Here is a 16,728-nt window from a genome sequence, read left to right on the forward strand (position 1 = left end):
ATCCTATTCTGACTATTCCTTATTCACATATACTACAGGGACTACTCCAATTGCTGTCTTAGTATATGTTGATGATCTAATTATTTCCGGGAATGATTCCGCTGCATTAACTGTTTTTAAGGCTTATTTGTGTGATTGTTTCAAAATGAAGGATCTAGGTCCTTTGAAATATTTTTTGGGGATTAAAGTGGCCCGTAGCTCTACAGGTTTGTTTTTGTGTCAACGGAAATATACTCTAGATATTATTTCTGAAGCAGGTTTGTTAGGCGCCAAGCCTAGTGGTTTTCCCATGGAGCAGAACCATAATTGAGACTCACCACAAGTGCGCTACTCTCTGATCCGGAGTAATATAGGCGCCTAGTCGGCCGTTTGATATATCTCACTGTCACATGTCCAGATTTGGCGTACTTAGTCCACTTTTTGTCCCAATTCACGCAGCAACCTAGGAGTGAACATTGGGATGCTGCGTTAAGGGTGGTCCGATACTTGAAGGGGACTCGGGGGCAAGGTATTTTATTGAGTTCTGATTGTGACTTAAATATACAGGGTTGGTGTGATTTAGATTGGGCTGCTTGTCCCCTCACTCGATGATCTTTATCTGGTTGGCTTGTCTTTCTTGGTAAATCACCTATTTCGTGGAAAACCAAGAAGCAACCAACGGTCTCACTCTCTTCTTCGGAGGCCGAATATAGGTCTATGTCTTCTGTCACTAAGGAGCTAAAATGACTAAAGGATTTGTTGTTAAGTCTTGGAATTCAACACCCTAAGGCAATTAAGTTTTTTTGTGATAGTGAATCCGCTTTACATATTGCAAGGAACCCAGTTTTTCATGAACGAACAAAACACATTGAGATTGACTATCATTTTGTTTGTGATGCAATTAACGAAGGGTTGATCTCTCCGTCTCATGTGTCGAAATCTTCATAACTTGTTGATATTTTTAAAAAGGCTCTTGGGAAAGTGCAATTTTACTATCTTCTTTCCAAGTTGGGCATTTTTTATCTCCATGCTCCAACTTGATGGGGGGTATTGAGATATTATCGTATATTAGTTTGATATGATAGAATATTTCCATATATTATCTTTTGTATTTTAGTTATCTTCCGAAGATCCTACGATATCTTTTGATTCTAGGATTAGGACTTTGTAACTATTATATATTTCGATTGTGATTAATGAGAAGGCAAGCGATTATGTTTTTAATTCTTCAAATCAGCCACCTCGTCAAATCTAATTGTAGGAGCGGTTGTGTATAGAGGCAAGAATCGCCTTGATGTTCCTTGTGCCTAGCTCCTTGCTTGGTCAGACTCCGAGACCGATGGATTGAGGGTAAGTGTAGACACCCAAATGTGTCTCCCAAAAACCAAACCCAGTGATGAATACCTTTTGCGTCGAATGATTATCGAATAAGGTGAAAGTGTGAAAGGTCAAGTGTTGCAGTTGGTTTTTATTAAAAATTCTTTCTTTCTGTTTTAGAAAACAACTCTATTTTATGAAAACAGCCAATCCAGTTTAGTTTGGTCCACGACAAAGGTCCAATAATAGTGTAGTTGGATGGGGCTTGCAAAGAGCTTTCCAACGATATATTATAAGCCCAATTCCGATGAATAATGAGGAAGTTATGGCCAAAATACTAAACTGGGTCCGGTTTGATCTTTACATGCGGCCCAATGATCTAGGGGAGGGCCCAATGTTATTCCTAAAGTTATTAGAATTGATTATAGTCTTCTAGAATTCTCTAGAAGGTTCTTTTTAATCCTAATATAATTAGAATTAATAATTATATTTTGATAAAGTTTTATTTGGAATAAAATATTAGTTTATGAAAAATACGATTTCGATTTTCATACGGATTTTACAAATCGATTTTGATTCATATGTGGACTCTGTGTTGAAAGCGCGTAGAAATCCAGGCTGTCGCCACGCGACGGACCCTGTCGGCTGGCGACAAGGTCGGTTTTGCAGCGATAGAGTGGAGTTTTATTCCTTATCAAATTCTACTAATTTCCGGACTGTTTTCTTATAAATAAGGTCCTGAACCTCCGTTTTTAAGATTTCACAATCAATCAACAATCAACAATCATCATCTCTCTCTCTCTCTCTCTAAAAGCTAGAAGCTCTCTTTATTCTTTTTCTAAACCTTCTCTCACAAAATTCCTCATTCATTAGATCTAGACACACCTAGTCAAGTTCGAAGTTGCCTTCGCCCTAGACGTGAAAGGTTATAATTTATGAGGGTTTGGTCCCTAATCTCTATTTCAACTATTTAATTTGATTGTTTGATTTTATATTTTCCTTGAAGTTACTAACGCGTGTATTTTGTTATTAGAAAGAGATACGAGGCATCAAAGTATGTAATCTTATTGCTCTATTCTTGTAGAAAGCATGTTTAAATTTGTTTAATTCCTAGTATCATGTTAGGATGTTATTATTGCTTTCTAGTATCATGTTTAGGGGAAGGTTATAATATCAAATATGCTTATATCAATTATGATTTCTAGGATGCTTCCTATTTTCTTTTCTAATATCATGTTAGTGACATGCTAGGGTTTGTTATTAATCTTGTTAGTATCATGCCTAGGATCTTGCTAATAATATTATGCTTTAACATGATTATTATTGTTATAATTATTGGTTTTATAATTATGATTTATGATTATTATGTTGCTTGATGATTATATTGTTATTGCTTGATCACGCCTTTTATGCATGTTTAAAGGGAATTTGTACTTGTAATCACGCTTAATAAGATAATTAATAATCTTGTTTAGGGTTATTAGGATTATAATTCAAGTGATCGCCAATAATAGTTTTATTTGTGCATTATATTCAACAAACATAGATAAACAGGTTTAGGGTTAACCTATTGTTTGCATGTTAGTCAAAAAGCGCACATGAATACGAGAAGAATAAAGTAGAGGCCTATTATTAGGGCATGTTCAATCTCTTTTAGGTTGGATTTGTACCTTCATCCCCGAACCCTATTTGGTTCAAGACCTTTTGGAGTTGACGATCTCATGGATCGTTAAGGGGTGTAACCTTCACCTTGTGAACGGTTTACAAGTTCCTAAAACTTGTTGGCGACTCTTTTGCTCTAGCTTCCTTCCCTTTGGACGCCACCATGCTTAAGTGTATGATCACAGTTGGGGTTCAAGCTTGGGGTTAATGCTTGAAATATTCCCTACAGTAAGTAAAATGTTATTTGTAACGCCCTATTAGTAACTGGCGTATGTTATGCTAGTTACGACAACATCAATAATAACCGACTAAGGTAATGCCAGTTACAAATTTCATGACATTAGTAACCGGCGGAGTAAATGTCAGTTACTAATATGTGGTTTATCATTGTTGGAAGTTTATTAGTAACTTACTAAATAAATGCCAGTTACAAGTATTAACTCTAAGAAACCTTGACTAAAAATTTTGTAACTAGCTTATCAACACAAGTTACAAATATTAAGTCAAAGAAACTTTGACCAAAGCGTTTGTAACCAGCTTACAAACGCCAGTTGCAAATATTAAGTGAAAGAAACTTTGACCAAAAATTTGTAACTAGCTTACAAACGTTAGTTACAAATATTAAGGAAACAAATTTTTTTTTTTAAAAGAAAGGAAACAATTTCTCGTTGAAATACAAACAAAAGACTTACTTTTTTTCTTCGTTACCCATCACGCATACTTCCTCTTACCTTCACTCTTAATTTTTTTCCCATTTTTTTTACACATAAAACCACTCCTTTCCTCCTCTTCTCGAGTTCTCAATCTCTCTCCCTTACTCTCTGAGCTTTCTTCTCCATTGAAACAGCTCTCTGAGCTTTCTCCTCCAATTGAAGTAGCTCCTCCATCAAATCAGTTTATCAGGTAGTATTTCTTAAATTATCGAATATATCAATTTCAAAATCTAGGGTTTACCACTAGTTAATTTGTTCGAATTTTTCTTGTTATTGGAATATAAATTATTGTTAGTACTCAAAATTTGTTGCATATCATGCGAAATTTATGGAGTTAAGCTTTCGATTGTCGTGATTGCAGCGAGTTCTGAGCTTTCTCCTCCATTGAAGTAGCCTCTGAGCTTTTTCCTCTGCTGAAGCAATTTCCTCTATTGAAGCAACTTCTTAGGTAATGTGTTAAATTATCAAATTTCAATTTCACAATCTAGGATTTACTGCTAATTAATTGTCTCATTATATTTAATTTAGGGTTTGAAGCACAATTAGTTTGGTTCGCTGCTCAAATTCCTTAGTTAAGTCGCTAAATTCTGGTATTATTTGAATAATTTGTTGTTTTTTTAATTAATTGTTTATTTTTTTCATTGTACATTTCTATAATCTAAGATTTGCTCAGCTGCATTATTTTTTTTTATAATTGTGAATCTGCTTTTATACAACAAATTGGTTATGAATGACCAATTTTCTATCAGTTTGGTTGAGTTTAACAATTTAAATTTTAAGCAACATATTTCTTGTTAATATTGGTCTTGGAATTTGAAAATTGATGTGTGTAAATTGCAATTTCTGGACTGGCTTATTGAGCCAGACCTGTCAAGCATTTGTATAATATATTTCTCCTCTCTAAAATTTCTATGTGCATCATCAGGACTATGAAGAATTAATGAAGGAAGTTCAAGAGGCTAGATGCATCAAAATGCTCCATCAGCCTAGCAAAGTAAGCATTTTTGTTTGTGTGCCTATAAATTTGCAGTTCTGTATCCTGATCTATCTTATTGTATATTTATGGGTAAATTCTATCAATCGTCATCTTTCCAGGTAATGGAGATGGAATATGAACTTCGAGCATTAAGGACTCAGCTCGTTGAGAAGTCTAAGCATTCCATTCTACTTCAGAAGGAGGTATTATAGTTTATTGATTTGATAGGAGTAACATGTAATTTAGAATGCAGCTATTGATCTTAGGGTTTTGGGCTCTGTCTCTGGTATCTGTTTTGCTGTATAGAGATTATAGGCAATATTGCTGTCAAGTTGGCTTCTGTTATTTACTCCATTGCTATACATTGAGCCGCCGGCTGAATCCATACAAGATATGTTAGAGCTTTTGGCTTTCAATTATCTCTAGAGACTTTTTCATGAATAGCTATAAGCCTTTGATATTGTTTAGGATCTAAGTATATAGGGTCACTAATGATGGTTACAACCTGTTTATGCTCTCTACAAATTGGAATTTTATATTGTAGGTGATGGCAAGAATACCTCTGAATAAAATTTTCTGATTGGGATGAAAGGAAAGAAAATAATATGAAAAAATAATGTCAGAGTGTAATTTAATTTTCTTTGTTGTATTACAATTGAATATCCTGGAATTTGTTATGTTTCCATTGGGTTGCTCCCTTTTTTATTTCTATCATTCTTGTACTTACTTGGACTTTGTGCCCTTTTTCTAAACCTATTATTCTTGAAATGTATTTTAATAAGGTGGAAAAGAAGACCTTGACACACATTATATACTCTGTATTATACAACTATGAAATGCAGAGTTTGGTCTTTTTTCATGCTGATGTACTACAAATGACCCACAAACTTACATGTTTGTTCTTAAATTTGTAGTCTTACCATTGTTCAACAGCCACTTATTTTGAGCTCTTATAGCTATCAACGTATCAAGCCTTGCAGAATACTTTTTATAAAATAAAATCAGTAATTAAAAATTTGTAAATACTACCATGACTCTTACATTACTTACATTTCTTAAAGGACAACATGTTATAGGCTTTTTTATGGGCACTATAATGTTATAGGCTTTCAGTAAAAATTCTCTTGGAAATATAACTCTTTAAAAAATCATCAAGAATTATCTTATCAATATTATAGTCACTGTCAATCTTTCAATTGGTTCATTACTATAATTTGTAAATTCTCATTTTCAGGATCTGAAATGTCAAATCGAGTTCAAGAGGCTAGTTGATCGAGCTGGTGCATGACTTCTAGTAAATTTCCGATCAACTATGATTTTTCACGTACATGAAAATTCATACAGAGAGACAAGTCAAATAATTTGTGAAGTAGATGGAGACAAAATCGTCAAAATTGAAGGTTGACCATTGTATCATATAGCTAACTAGCTTTTTTTTATATATAGAGTATTATTTATTGTGAATTGTGAGACATGTTTGTAATTTACAAGTACATCAATTCAGTATTATTGTAGAGTTGATGATGTATATGTAGATGTCGCTTTTATTGGCCTTATATTGGTTAGATTGATAATTATTGTATTTTATAAAAGTTTATTAATAATTTATGGTCTTAAATTTTTTTAAAAAAATGTAGTGTACGGGTGGTGGTAGTAGAGGAATTTGCTACTGCTTTCATTTTGTTTATTTTTTTTACAAAAAAAAAAAAAAAAAAAAAACAAAAACAAAAACAAAAAAAACTATTTGTAACTGGCGTTAGGTTATGCTACTTACAAATAATACTCTATTTGTAACCGGCGTAATTTAATGCCAGTTACGAATAATATGCTTTCTAACTAGGAAAATAGACTATTTGTAACTGGGCTTAAGTTAAGCCAGTTACGAATAGTATATTATTTGTAACTAACATTAGCCGATTACAAATAATTTTCACTAGTTGTAACGGTGGCATTCGCAACCAACAATGCCAGTTACAAAAAGTCAATTTCGCCAGTTACAAATAGCATTTTTTCTACAAGAGATTACACTTTACACTGGCATTTCATTTCTATTCTATCATCCATTTATTTTTAAACTGTACTGTCTACGTTTACCTATTGGGCCGGGTAGATTTCTGCAAAGTGTGGCCCTGAAACCAAATTCGAGATCGTTGACTGGCACAGTCGTATTAAGCTCAAGCTTGATATAGCCGGGCCCATAGTTCATGTCCACGACGTTGAAATCTGAATCTAAGTGACCGAAAATTTTTTAAGCCCCACTGGAAAGGTAGATCGGTTTGTTGGAATCTTTGCGGGTTAAATCATGCATATAATGATGGAGTATATAAGCATAATGATGTCCTCTTGGTCACATACTTGTTGGCACCTACGTACCGCTGGTGTACGTATCAAACCATCCATATTATTTCAAGTTGTAATTGTTTTTGAGTTGTTGACTTGTAAGAGTTTGAGGCAAAGTTCAGTTTGACACTGTTACATTGCCATTCATTATTTTCTCTGCTCTTTTAATTATTTTATTTTCTTTGAATTTTCCTGCATGATGTTAGAAAAATGTTCTAGTAGTGGATCAAATGATCAATATGTCCTGTATCATGATATCGATCATCTTTTATTACTTTGCTACTAAACATTGTGTGTCGAATAAATTAAGGGAAAATCCCTGTTAATCTTCTTAATTGTTGAACTTTGTTAACCTAGGGGCATTTATGGTATTTCAACCAATTACTATGAGGATGAAATGGTAACTTCCTTGTGATGAATTGGCAATCTGCCATGTGTAGGCACCTACTTTTGCCTCTTGTCCCGAAAGGAAGTGCGATGATGTTAAAAAAATCCGTTCTTCCTGCTAGATCAAAGTTGAAATGTTTATGGACTATGAAAAGAATTATGAAGTATTAAAACCCATATTTGAGACCAATTTATCTTAGAGCCTTGTCCGATTACTAATTAGGCCTAAAACATGTTCATACATGTTTAAACTTGATTAATAACGGACCCAAATGCGTCAAATGCAATGATTGGATCCAATAGAACCTACATTGTTGAAAAACCGAGCCAAACAGATGAACCAAACATCAAAATCTCGTGCAAGGCCTATACATATGGATATCCCTTTCAAAGATCTTTCCAGCGGTATATTATAAGCCCAATTCTGAGCTAAAACGAAGAAGTAATGATCAAAACACTAAACCGGGCCCTAAAACCGACACCCTTACACTCCAACAGCCATAACTTTTGATACATAACATATTTTAACCTAATTCTAATGGAATTAGAAAGTAGACATTCAGAGCTTTCCAATGATATCTCACACGCCTTAATCCGACTTTGCAATAAAAAGTTATGGAAGTTTTAAAAACGCGTTTTTGTATAAGGCAAACCGCAAACCAGGCACGCGCGACTCATTGAGATGTGCGCAGCACCCAGCGGAACTCAGAGAGTTGCCCGCGCCACCTGACGGCGCGGCTCTAAAACCCTAAACCTAGATTCCTACTCCCATAAATAGGGGTCTTCGTTCAGCACTAAACAGACAGAAAAATCAGAATACTAAACCCTAAATTCTAAAAACCCTAATCTCTCTCAAACCTTCTTACTATCATACTACTTTTCCCTCTTTCTTCCCAACTACTCTTCAACCCTAATCCATCCATTGAAGCTCTTGAAGGTACGAAGAAGAAAGAAAGTCCATAAACGCATAAGACGGAGATTTAGCATAAAAGAAGAACGGTTAGTTTCCTAAGCACTTAGATAAATCACTTTTCTTTTATTGTTTAAAGAACTTTAATTAATTAATTAGTGTTGCTTGATCACTTTAAAAGGTTTAATTAATCAATTCCACATATTATCTTTCATTAAATAAGATTAGAATTGAATAATTAATTGTTGGTTGATCACTTAAGCCAAGGCGAATATTGTTTATTTCTTGTCCTATTTACGAATTTGATTAAATAAAGAATGACGACTTTGCAATGTAATTCCTACGTGAATTGATGTGTGTAAATAAAATCAACTAACTTAGTTTTAGGTATCGCGTTGCATATATTGTTTGGTGATGAAATTGTGAAAAAGGAAGAGCTAGTAGAGGCTGCACTAGGGCTAGAATAGCGATTCTCCTTTAAAGGAAACGTTATTTTAGTACCCTCGCTCCCGAACTCATTTCTGGTTTATGTAGACCAATTTGGGCATGGGTAAACTTACGATTCGCGCTAATTATCCCATGAACTCCACATGGGAGAAAGGCATGAACGAGGTTTATTAGTTTTCCTAAAACTCATTGGCGACTCCTTACTTGTTTCTTATAAAAAAAACGTGATGACAAGATCAATTCTAATTCAAGGTCCCCCAAACAATCAGGAATTCAAATCCTAATACACTCTAACAAGTGTAAAGTCCTAGGCTTCTAAAGGGCCAATGGGCATCTAAGGAGAAGATCCCCTACGATGGGAACACCCTCCTTACAGTGGCGACTCCACTGGGGACTTAGAGGTTACAAGATTAGTTCTTAGTTATGGTCCAAGGTTTCCAATACTAGGTTGTCTATGGGTTGTAACGGAATTAACTTGGATAATCTCTAGTTAGAGAGCGAGACTTGAACGCATAATATCTTCCTTTTGCACAAAAGTAAAAACCAAACAAGAAATATTGCATCATGCATAAGCATAGCACACTTTAACCATTGGGGATTGGCTCATTGATTAGGAGCTGCCAACATTAGGCTTCTATCTCGAAATCAATAACAATCATCCCACCCATATCGCCAACAAAATGTTGGGAGGGCTGTGTAATGGGTCAACACGTTGAGTGATTGATTCGTGCATCGTTTCTTAAGATATGGTACCCTTGGACACCCAAGCCTTGACCTTAGAATGACATTGTATGCTTTGACGGTTCCTTTTATGTGCTTATGTGACTACATGAATATGTGCTTCGTGTCTAATCTAACTAATTCCAACTTGTTACCTAGAGATATAATAAAAAATAAAAAAAAAATTCACAAAAATTATGGTTCGACAAAAAAAAAAAAAAAAAAAAAAAAAACTTTTTATCGTTCTTTTTGCGTTTTCGCAAAAAAAAAATAAAAAAATTATATATATATATATATATATATATATATATATATAACCTACCAAGTGGCACGCGCAACTGTCAAAGTTGCGCGCGCCCTCCAAGCGCAAGTTCAGAAGTTGCGCGAGGCACCTCCGCGCAACTCTGTGTCATGCGCGCGTCAACTGTTCAACGTTGACTTTGACTCGTTACGAGCAATATCATACGAAGAAAACGATATTACTGCTTCAAGGTTAATCGTTAAGTAGGTGTTAAAAGTATCTCTTTGGCTAACAACGTTGTCTAACTTAATTACCTTTACTTTGATCATCGTTTTCGTTTATTCAAAAAAAAAAAAAAAAATCGAAAAAAAATGTTTTATTATCTTTCCTTTTGCGTTTTCACACAAAAAAAATTCGAAAAAATGTTTTTTTATCATTCTTCTTGCGTTTTCGCAAAAAAAATAAAAAAAAATAAAAAAAATAAAAAAAAACGCATGTGGATGCACTTTCCACCTTAGCGCAAGACGGAAAATTGCGCGCGATACTATTTTTTATTATAATGATTCGTTTACGTACTTTATAATCGAACTAATGACATTACTTCTTATGAGGTTCGTCATTAAAAATTCGCATCCCTTAATAGGACGTCATCAATATGTTTATTCTTAAATGTGCCTTGTTCGTGTTCATCATGTTTTAGTTGTAATTGATCGACCTTGATTTAAAATTATAATTTATTTACATCATCAATGGTTTAAAAAGAAAATCCCGAGAACCTTACTTGGGATGTTTGCTTCACAAAAAAAAAAAAAAAAGAGCGAGAGAGAGAGAGAGAGAAATAGAACGAAAAAATTGTTCTTTAAAAATAAATAAATAAATAAAGAGCATGATACAAAAAAAAAATTTATTATAATTCTCAAAAAAAAAGAGAGAAGATAATGAATGATAAAACCGAGAAAATGATTTAATTATTTCTTGGATTTTACATTCGGAGGCCATCATTCTTTTTAAGCAAATAGTAAAATATTATCCTTTAAAGATGAGCAATATGAGAATCATAATTGAAAAAAAAAATGATATAGATCTCTATTGCAATCTAAGTGATCTACAAATACCATAGTATATTTGATCATTTTAAGGAGTATGTTCGGGTTGATTAATATTCCTAAAATTTGATGAGCATTTTCTATCCAACTTTCTTGTCTTTCTCTTCTACCTTTTTCGAAAACAATTCATTTAAAGTAAAATCCTTAGATGATTACCTTGTTGAAGTCAACACAAATCATGACATTCCATTAATGATTGTTCATGAATTTTTTTACATTCTTCATCAACAAACTTGCTTACAGTGAATTCGTATTACAAGGATTAAAAAAAAAGAAATAAAACAATCATTTTGACTTTGGTTCATTGTTTGAATGCTTGGCAGAAAAGGTTTAAGTGAACGCACTCAATTTCTCGTGATACACATTACTAGATCATCTTCCACATTTGCATACTAGTCCAATCATGGGTGACAAAGCAGCATTGGAGAAACTTAGAGAGGAACTCCAAAACCTAAAGGCCCTACGAGAAGAAGAAGCCCAAATGAAGGCTCATAAAAAAGCAGAAAAAGGCTAAAATAAAAGCAGAAAAAGAAAAAGAAAACATTCTGCAAGAAAAAAGCAAGAGCCGAAAGAGTAGAGGCCTTGGAGAAACTTGTCCTTTGAGCTAACTTAGGGAATAAGTACTTCAATTATGATCTTGCACCACAACCTAGTGGCAAGACTCTCCCAGAAAAGTTCTTGACTACGGATTTGCCAACATTTAAGGTTACAGACAATCCTAGGACTCACTTAATGAGCTTTATTGGAATTATGGCATTGAAAGGGGTTGAGCCAAGCCTATATGCATGTACTTTTCCTCTTTCATTGAACCCAACTGCTAGATCATGGTTTTATAACCTCGATGCAAAACAAACTTCCACTTGGAGTGACGTTGTAAGAGCGTTTTTAACCTAATATGGAGATAACATCGAGCTCACAACTACCTTGCGCGATCTCGAATTGCTTAAGCAAGGGGAAGAAGAAGGCTTCATTGACTTCTTTTCCAGGTGGCGATCAAAGGTTGCTTTTATTCCACAAAGACTTCCGGATCATGAACTTGTCCCAAAGTTCATAGATAATATGTCTCCACCATACAAGTGCCATTTACAATACCTTTGTTTAGACACATTTCAAAAAGTCTATACTGTGGGAACATTAATTGAAAGGGACTTGATAAATGAAACCATGAATCATATAGATGGACTTGATTTTTAGAGAGGATTTCACCTACGTCGGAAACGGACAAAGCTCGAAGACGCAATCTCAAGAAGTTGTCAACAATTCAAGATGTAGCACCCTAGGTCTTGTTTTGTTTCTTTCCTTTGTTTTTTTTTTTTTATGATAGACTAAGAGATTCATGATGTCGAATCTACTTATTTTGTACTCTCATTAATTAATGAATAAAAAATATATTTTCAAGTACGTCTATCTTGTTCTCTTTTCAATCTCTTTATTGTTATTGACTTGAATTAAATAAAATGTATACATACAAACAGGCAATATCAAAAGGCATACATACTCAATGAGCTTTGGCTTACAAGATGTATTGAATGAAAAGAGGCCCATCTTAGGCCCACAAAGAAAGGATATGATGATTTCACCAACACAGGAGGCAACTTGAAACTCCACAAATATAATCCCATGTTCTTAACCTTAGAGAAAATCCATGTTTTTGGCAGCCCTTTTGAGCCTCGTCAATTGAGCCTTAGTTATTCAACCTACATTATTCCATACCTTGGGATGGGAATGGTGCAAAGATACAAATAGGAAATTGGGGGAATGAAACATAAGAGGGGGACACAAAGTTAGTCTAAACCCAAAAGGAAAGATCAAATGCAAAAGAAAAAAAAAATCGTTCTAAACCCAAAACAAAACTTGTCAAAAAAAAGAGAGAGAAAAGAAAAAAAAAAGAGATGACAAGGAAAAGACACCTAATGTAAGAAGTTGCCACACAAAGGAGAAAGGTTTAAATTTGAAAAGCACCAAAAGTAAGGGATTTTTGGAGTATACTTGAACCTGTCCATTCTTCATAACCCCAAGCCTAGCCACACAACCTTGGAAAGGCCCTCCTTGAGGTAGACCTTAACCATATACCAAAATCATCATACCATGAAAAAATGGCCAACCTTAGGTCTTTGCACATATGGACCTACTATTGAGTAGTCATGCCCATAAATAAAATGCATAAAGTGTTCAATTATGATTACAAGATCATATAAAAAAAAATTCAAACAATTTGGATGATTTGATAGCCGTTGGCTTGATTACATCATGTTAGTAAAGCAATCGAATCAAACTAAATTCTATGTTTTCCATATCTTTTGCCAAAAAAAACAATCATCTTATTTTCTTTTAATAATAGGGTTATTTATTACCAAGGTAATTCAAGTTTTATATACATTGCCTAGAAAGAAAAAGAGTTAATACAATAAATCAATTTGATATATCGACAGCCTCGACGTCAACTTTAGATGTCTTTTACAGCTCTTGAGAATTGGTCTTTTCACTTGTCATGAGCAACTAAAATGTCCGCCTACGTGGGATATCCCCATCTTCTCTAAGCGAGGAACATTGATTAAACATGATCGCTACATGAAAAAATGATCGTTATCGCTATTACACGTATACCTCACTACCAAGTCATCACGATGATTCAAATATTAGTCAATAATCCTTGCTTTTCGAAAACATGTCTAATTCTCTTTCTTTATTCTTCAATGGGAAAGTTGGATTCCCCTTCCTTTTTACATAAATCCGTCTTTTTGTTCATTTCTTTTTTAGGGGGTAAGTCGGGATGATCCCTCCCATTTGGTAACTAAATACTTGGAAAAATAGTATATTTTTCTCACTCTTTGCCTCAAACTAAGGGCTAAAAAAGCCTGGACATCCCCACTTCTCTCTATTTACAAATTTGAACACGCTATTTATGCTACGAAATCAATGTCATGCAAAGCTTATAACAAACCATCTTAATAACTTTAAATGACAAAGGGAAGAATACCACTTCCTATTATTTGACCAAGATAATTAATTATGTTACTTGATCAAACAATTCATGATAAACATATGCGATATTCCACAAATTAAAAACACAAATCTTGGGGCTTCAAATAAACATGAGAAATATCCCCTAGCATGTGTATACATGAATTGCAAAAGCCATCTAAGGTTACACTTGGGGGCTACAAAAATATAGGTCTCACTTCAACTTTCGTTTTGAAATAAGACCATATTTTGGAAAGTGATTAGAACGATTTTATAAATTATTCTAACACTTCACCAAACCTAGGTTTGATAAACATTCATTTTCAAACTACGGTGCTTATTTAATTGAAAGAACTTCACTTTCAATTAGCAAAATATGACAATGATGACAAACAGAAAAAACATAAACAAAATCAGATATACGAAAGTTTGCTCACATTTTCATATCTTTGTTGAAATAAGTTGCAAATTACAACTTATCTTCATCAATCTTGGACAAAAAAGTCACACTCAATTACGAGCTAGACTTTTCTTTCCATTTTGGGTCTAGTTTTGAAAATAATATAATTATTAGACCCCTTTTCAAATTTTGAATTCTAGTTCGAAACAACATGTTTCTAATAAAATAGTATTCAAAATTTCCTTTCTGAATTTTTGTTTTCTCATATAAATAAATTTTCAGATTCTCAATAACCATTTGGATAATACATGTATTGCCAAAAGGAATGAATTAATATTCAACTTCTTCTTGACTCGAACCTGTTCTCGCTTAGTTCTCCTGCGAATATTGGCTAAGGGATGGTAAACGAACCACTTACAAGACCAAAATCAAAGATTGATAAGAACGAAAAAAATATTTGATGTTCTAAATCAACTTTGAGAATAAAATCACCGCAATGATCTTTACAAATGTTTAGACATTAGTTAAGATTACTACACCTTAGACACAATTGTTTTTGGTCTGTAAACAAGCAAATAACTAACTTGCTTTCTTGAACATGACTTTAACTGAAATGTGAAAGCCATGTCATTGCCCTAAATATCTCAAAACAAAAATAGGACATATACATAGGTCCATCTCAGTATCATATGAATGGCCTAAACAATAGCAAGTCATTAGAACTACCCCAAATTGGGGGATCCAAGACTTGTGAAATAGAAAGAATGCGCATAACTCGACACATGGGGGCTCCAATATCCACACACACATAAAAAAAAAAGAGATATTCATGCCATTCGAGCTACTTTCGGGAATTGCCTAAGCTACAAATGGTTTACGTAGATCTCTAGCCTTACAATTTTCAAATGCATCACAATGATTTAATAATCATTTTGTTCCTTTGAAAATTAAGTTTTCAACTGAACTTGGCCATTAAACAGGTTACATATTCGAGCCATTTTCAAGTTAAACTTCAAAAACTAATCTTAGTGCATAATTGTTGTTTCGATACTTCAAATTACTCTAAAGGTTAGAGAGTATGACTAGTATAGAGCAAAAGAAACAAAATCATGATGCATAAAACATACTTGCTCATACGAAAGTTTAGTACTCAATCATTCATCATGAAAATTTTATCAAGACACATTATTAACATAAGACAAAAAATTTCATGAGTTAGAATGTAAACAAAAGACTTCTAAATTCTAAATTAAGGAGTCTTCATTTTAAATTATTCTCCATTGTTGAAAACATTGGAATTTCGCAAGGAGGATAACATTTACTTTCTCGAGCTTCAAAACAGTGACAAAATTTGAACTCAAAAGAAAGAATTCAAAAGTAGCAAGAATAGACGAAAATTTTTAACAATACTTCATTTTCCTCTCACTTGTTCTAATGAATGACCAATATTACTAGACTTAGCAAATTTTCTTTGTTAAAACTATGAATGGTCAAAACCGATTTTTTAATCGTTTCCAAGATCCTAGTTGTTATCATAATAAGAAGAAACATAGGATTTTTAGACCTATTTCAAGCAACATGAAAGGGTCTAATCATCGAAGTCATCCAACACTGGGGGCTACAAAATTTGAAAATGAAAAATGGGGGCTTACGAACCCGAAATACAATCAAAGCTACATAAGTTCGAAAATGTTACAAAAATCCTTTCTTCATGCTAGATCAAAGTTGAAGTGTTTATGGACTATGAAAAGAATTATGAAGTAAGTTAAAACCCATATTTGAGACCAATTTATCTTAGAGCCTTGTCCGATTACTAATTAGGCCTAAAAAATGTTCATACATGTTTAAACTTGATTAATAACAGACCCAAATGCGTCAAATGCAATGATTGGATCCAATGGAACCTACATTGTTGAAAAACCGAGAAAAATAGATGAACCAAACATCAAAATCTCATTCAAGGCCTATAAATATGAATATCCCTTTCAAAGAGCTTTCCAGCGGTATATTATAAGCCCAATTCTGAGCTAAAACCGACACCCTTACACTCCAACGGCCATAAATTTTGATAAATAACATATTTTAACCTAATTCTAATGGAACTGGAAAGTAGACATTCATATCTTTCCAATGATATCTCACACGCCTTAATCTGACTCCGTAATCAAAAGTTATGGAAGTTTTAAAAACACGTTTTTGTATAAGGCAAACCGCAAACCAGGAGCGCGCGACTCATTGAGATGCGCGCAGCACCTAGCGTGACTCAGAGAGTTGCGCTCGTCACCTGATGGCGCGGCTCTAAAACCCTAAACCTAGATTCCTACTCCTATAAATAGGGGTCTTCGTTCAGCACTAAACAGACAGAAAAATCAGAATACTAAACCCTAAATTCTAAAAACCCTAATCTCTCTCAAACCTTCTTACTATCATACTACTTTTCCCTCTTTCTTCCCAACTACTCTTCAACTCTAATCCATCCATTGAAGCTCTTGAAGGACGAAGAAGAAAGAAAGTCCATAAACGCATAACGGAGATTTAGCATAAAAGAAGAACGGTTAGTTTCCTA

The 16,728-nt window shown here is 33.9% G+C and overlaps 1 long non-coding RNA gene across 1 annotated transcript; it reads left to right on the forward strand.

Moving 5' to 3' along the window:
• The first annotated feature begins 3,672 nt into the window (after window positions 1-3,672).
• On the forward strand, window positions 3,673-6,175 carry LOC145563755 (uncharacterized). The gene is made up of 6 exons (XR_014094593.1): window positions 3,673-3,861; window positions 4,033-4,119; window positions 4,200-4,261; window positions 4,597-4,665; window positions 4,767-4,850; window positions 5,882-6,175. It is a non-coding gene; the product is annotated as an uncharacterized LOC145563755 (long non-coding RNA).
• Window positions 6,176-16,728: the final 10,553 nt, after the last annotated feature.

Source organism: Chenopodium album, chromosome 10, assembly GCF_948465745.1.
Source record: "Chenopodium album chromosome 10, dcCheAlbu1.1, whole genome shotgun sequence".
In the NCBI taxonomy this organism is placed as follows: Eukaryota; Viridiplantae; Streptophyta; class Magnoliopsida; order Caryophyllales; family Amaranthaceae; genus Chenopodium; species Chenopodium album.